This window comes from Vespa mandarinia, chromosome 11 (assembly GCF_050613455.1).
Source record: "Vespa mandarinia isolate Hongniang chromosome 11, ASM5061345v1, whole genome shotgun sequence".
NCBI classification, from domain to species: domain Eukaryota; kingdom Metazoa; phylum Arthropoda; class Insecta; order Hymenoptera; family Vespidae; genus Vespa; species Vespa mandarinia.
The window spans coordinates 1680001-1685000 of NC_140820.1; the positions used below are offsets into that span (position 1 = coordinate 1680001).

Consider the following 5000-nt stretch of genomic DNA (forward strand, 5'->3'; position numbering starts at 1 on the left):
GGAAGAAAAAAAAAAGGAAAAGAGTGGGGAAAAAAAGAGAAAATTATGGAAAACAAAAAAAGAAAGGAATAACAAATGAGAAAAAAGATAAGGCGTGTAAATAAAAAATAAATAAAAAAGAATAATATAGAAAAAAAAAAAAAATTAAATACGAGTTTATTAATTTGTCTTTTCTTCTGTTCCTTTCTTTCCTTTTGTTTGTTCTTCTTTTTGTTATCTCCGTTGATACTTATTTCCTTTTTTGCCTCTTTTATTGCTTTCTTTTCTTTTCTTTTTTTTTTCTTTTTTTTTTTTTTTTTACTCTACGAGTTAATTCGAACGAGTAAAACGATTGTGGAGAAGGGGGAGGATTGCGTGGAGGGGAGCGTGGGAAAAGGGCGGAAGAGGATGGAAGTGGGACGGGGGTTCAGATGTAGTAGTGTGTAGTAGGTTGACGGTGAGGGGGAGGAAGGGATGTAACATTATCCGCACAGCAAATTCGTCGTTCCTGGAAGCGATTAGCGTTGTCAGCGTGCCGGAAAATGGGTCGATCGGATAGCGGATAATAGTGTAAGCGAGAGAGAGAGAGAGAGAGCAAGTCGAATCGAAGAGGAAGAGAGTGAGAGAGAGAAAGTGACAGAAACAGAGAGAGAAAGAGGTGTGTGTGTGCCTGCGTCTGACAACTCGATTAAAAATGAGCTTATGATTTCATTCAAATAAAAAAAAAAAAAAATGATTACTTACGTATCTACTTAAATTTCGGTAGGTTTTTGTTAAAAAAAAAAAATAGAAAGAAATGAAAATTAAAAAAAATGGACCACGGCTTTATATTTTTGCATCCGTCTTTTCTTTTCTTTTTTTTTTTTTTTTCTTCTCTCTCTTTTTTTCTAGGCCCTTTTTTTTCAATGAGACACTCCACGTGTGATATGACTACACGTGGTATATACTCTCTCGTGTGCATTTAATTATCTTACTCTATATGATAGGATCGAGAAAATTATGTTCCTTGTATAATTGTTGTTGAAAGACATCTTGTTTGTCGTTCTTTTTTTCTTTTTCGTTTTATTTTTCTTTTTTTTTTTTCTTTTTTGTTTTTTCTCGAGCAGAATTTCGCAATTTGTACGACGTACGTATGTATTGTATTTGGTCGAAATCTTCGAAGAGTATGATTTTATATAAAAAAAAAAAAAAAATGAAAAAATAAAAAAATAGTTCGACGTGTTTCAATGATTGCTATGTTAATTTAATTTAATTTTCTTTTTATTATTATTATTATTATTTTTATTATTATTATTATTATTATTATTATTATTATTATTATTATTATCACATTTTTTTTTCAAAGCTAAATTTGAAAAAAAAAAGAAAAACAATAATAATAATAATAATAATATTAAGAAAAAACAACCAAAAATGAAGAGGAAAATAGGATCTTTTTTTTCCAATTCTTTTTCTTTTCTATTTTTTTTTTTTTTTTTTTTTTTTTTTTTCTTTCTTTCTTTCATTTCTTTTTCCATTTACACATTTGCAATATCTCATAAGAGAAAGATGAGGAAAGAGAGAAAGAGAGAGAGAGAGAGAGAGAGAGAGAGAGAGAGAGAGAGAGAGAGAGAAAGAAAGAAAAAAAAATAATACTCACAAAGGGAATTGTTAATAATTTCTAATCCTCGTAACGTTCTAATGGATTTTCTTGTCCCACAGCAATAAGTTTCTATTGAAAGCGATAATTTGTTGCCAGTTCCACCAACCGGTTACAGTAGTAGTAGTAGTAGTAGTAGTAGTAGTAGTAGTAGTAGTAGGAATGTACGAAGTAGTGGGGGATTATTCCGAGGGGTGGGGGCGGGTAGGGGGAGAGGGTAGGGGTTTACTAGAGCGTCGTAGATGAGAAGGGTGGGAGATGGGTTTGGGATAAAGATGAGACGGGGATGTAGTGTAGTGAAGTGGAGAGGGTTGGGATGAAAGGGTAGGATGGTAGTGGGTGGTGGGTGATGGGTGGTGAGTGGTGGTAGATATGACGGGGAGAGGGGGATGATGAAACCCGACGAGGACAATCGCACGATTGTGTTCGACAGTTCAATTAAATTAACGTCGTACGTGTAGAGAGCTCCGTCCTTCGCCTGGGGCCACTTTTGAATCGGCGCTAATTTAACCTTCGTTTGCGACCTAAATTTGGCTACGTCCCTGTTTCGAAAATTAATTCGTACGTAGATTTGCCTCGTCAGATTGGTAAGGGAAAGAAAGAGAAAAAAATAAAGGAAGAAAAAAAAAGAAAAAAAAAAAAAAGACGAAGAAAGTCCCCCACAAGCCATTTTCTTCCTGACTCAATCTTACCCTTTCATCCCTTCTCCCTTCCTCGTCCCATTCAAAATTCTTATCAAAGATTGCATCGTAACTAAAGGAAAAAAAAAAAAAAAAAAAAAAAAAAAAACCGTTTTTGATTTGGGGCTATTTCCAAAGTTTAAATTATTTCTTTTCTTATTTTCTTTTTTTTTTTTTTTAATAATATTTTTTTGTTTACTTATTTATTTCTTTTTTCTTTTCTATTCTTCTTTTTTTTTTTTTTTTTTTTTTTTAAGTTATTTATTTATTTGTTTGTTTCGTCTCTTTTGCTTCTCTTTTTTTTTTTTATTCTTTTTTTTTCCTTTTTAATTTACTTCTCTGACAAAATCTAAATCTAAATTTAAATTTTACTTTTAATTTTAATTTTAATATCAATTTTAATTCATTTAATATTTTTTTTCTTTTTTTTTTTTTTTTTTTTTTTTTTTAATCGAGTCGATGTTATCTCACAATGACGTTTAAAAATATTGTCGTGCCTGGGTTTTTTTTTTTAGAGGAGGAAGAAAGAAAAAAAGAAAAAGAAGAAAAAAGGAAAAAAAAAGCAAAAAAAAGAAAAACTTCTCGTCACGAGAGAGCAATGGCTGCAAGGTCGGGTCTGCTATAAAGTTATGAATAACTGCAAAGTAACCTAGGGATAATAATGCTTTTGAGATAAAAATATTAGATAGGAATTGGGAGAGGGTTGAAATATAGTCACGCTGTGTGCACTCGATCTTAATCATTTCCACCTGAATTTTTATATAATCTCTCTTTTTTTCTCTTCCTCTTTTTTTTTTCTTTTTTTCTTTTTTTTTGTTCATTTATTCTTTTAATTATTTCTCTCCAATAAGTACACGAACGGTGTTTATTCATTTTTTTTTCAGACGCAATGACGTGGCCAAAAGATGCGTCCAAGTCCGTAAAAAAAAAAAAAAAAAAAAAAAAAGAAAAAAAAGAAAAGAAAAAAAGAAACGCTTTGTGAAATTTCCCGTCGATATTTTTTATTTTTATTTATATATTGATTTATTCATTTTTTACTTTCCAATCATTTTTCATTTTTCTGATAAATCAACAAGTAGTAACTGTCCGGTATTTTTTAATTTATTTATTTATTTATTTATTTATTTATTTATTTATTTATTTATTTATTTATTTATTTATTTATTTTATTTATTTTTTTTTTTTTTAGACGGTTACGTCGACAACAACGGCTAAAAAATAAAAAGAAAATCATACAAAACGACAGAGATAAACAATAGAACAGATGAAAAAGGAAGTATGCAAAAAAAAAAAGAAAAAACCTGCAGTGCCGTACTTATTAAACTTTCTTTGTTGCATAAACATTTTCGCCTCCATTTTTTTGATCCTCCATTACTTCGACTTTTATTTATTTATTTATTTTTTTTTTTTTTTTTTCAAATTTTTATATCTTCCTTTTATCCATCATTTTTCACCCGTAATTATTTTTCTCCAACAATTACGACATGTCGTAAACGAAAATTCCAAATTGTAACAACGAACAAATTAAAGAAAAAAAAAAAAAAAAGAAAAACAAAAATAAATAAATAAGAAAAAGGAGAAGTAAGCAAGCAAACAAGAAAGAAAGAAATAAGAGAAGAAAAGGGACAAAAAAGTCTCTTAGAGAAGAAGAAGAAGAAGAAGAAGAAGAAGAAGAAGAAGAAGAACTGCAAGAGAAGCAAAGAAAGAAAAAAGAAAGAAAGAGGAACAAAAGGAAGGAAAGAAAAAACGCCGAAGGGTCGCGAGGGGGTTTTATTAAAATATTCGTTGGATGGGGGCAAACTTAACGCAGTTCGCTGCACGTAATTTTCGTCATGTGAAGAAGGGTGGGGGGGGGTGTGTAGGGGTGATGGAGAGGGTGGTAGTGTTGGTGGAGTTAGAAAGGGTTAGGGGATAGAGAGGAGGGTTAACGGTTACATTAACACCCCCGGAGACTCGCACTGCACTAATTGTAAACTATAATAGTTTGGTTGTGCTATATAGCGATGATGATGGTGGAAGGGGTGTCACCTAGACACATCTCTCTCTCTCTCTCTCTCTCTCTCTCACATTTTGTTTCTATGTTTCTCCTGTCTCTCTCTCTTTTAATTTTAGCATTAGAACGTGTGTGGACCTTCACCATGTTCCAAAGGGAATACAGTCCTGCGAGGGGTGATAACGTAATTGCGTTTCCCTCATACAAACGAGAGAATAGCAAAACATTTTCGTGTTGAGTCTACGACGTCACGGGATCGTGTGCTTAAAAAAAAAAAGAAAAAAGAAAGAGCCGAAAAAAAAAAAAAACATAAACGTTTGAATGATGATTTCATGACGTCGAGAAAAATAAGAGAAGAAAGAGAGAATGGGGTTGATAGGTTTTGTATAGATGGGAATAATAGTGGTCGGTGTCTTTGGTTAAGTGGGTAGACAGAGGTAAAAGAAATAAAATTAAATTAAAAAAAAATAAAGATGGTAGGTTGGGGTAAGTATAGGATGTGGGCTTAGGGTTACGGGGGATGAATTGGGATTGGATTGGGATTAACAATAATCATTGATCAAAATGTAATTTTTAAATGAAACTGCGAACGACTCTTATTCATATTTATTCTTTAGAAAAAAAAAAAAAAAAAAAGAAAAAAAAAACAGAGTATGTGTGTGTGTGTGTGTGTGTAAATACAACGATAGCAATTGTAAAAAGAAAAAGA

At 31.4% G+C, this 5000-nt stretch overlaps 1 protein-coding gene across 6 annotated transcripts in view; it reads left to right on the forward strand.

Annotated features, from left to right (window-relative positions):
• Nucleotides 1-5000, forward strand: part of Hs3st-A (Heparan sulfate 3-O sulfotransferase-A) — a 112749-nt gene that overhangs the window by 71798 nt on the left and 35951 nt on the right. Inside the window, exon 2 of one of the 6 annotated variants that reach the window (XR_014982779.1) lies at nt 3488-4062. The exons of the other annotated variants lie outside the window; for them this stretch is intronic. The gene's annotated coding sequence lies outside the window, so the exon portion shown is untranslated. Of the gene's footprint in view, nt 1-3487; nt 4063-5000 lie in introns of those variants that run through there. 6 annotated transcript variants of the gene reach the window in all.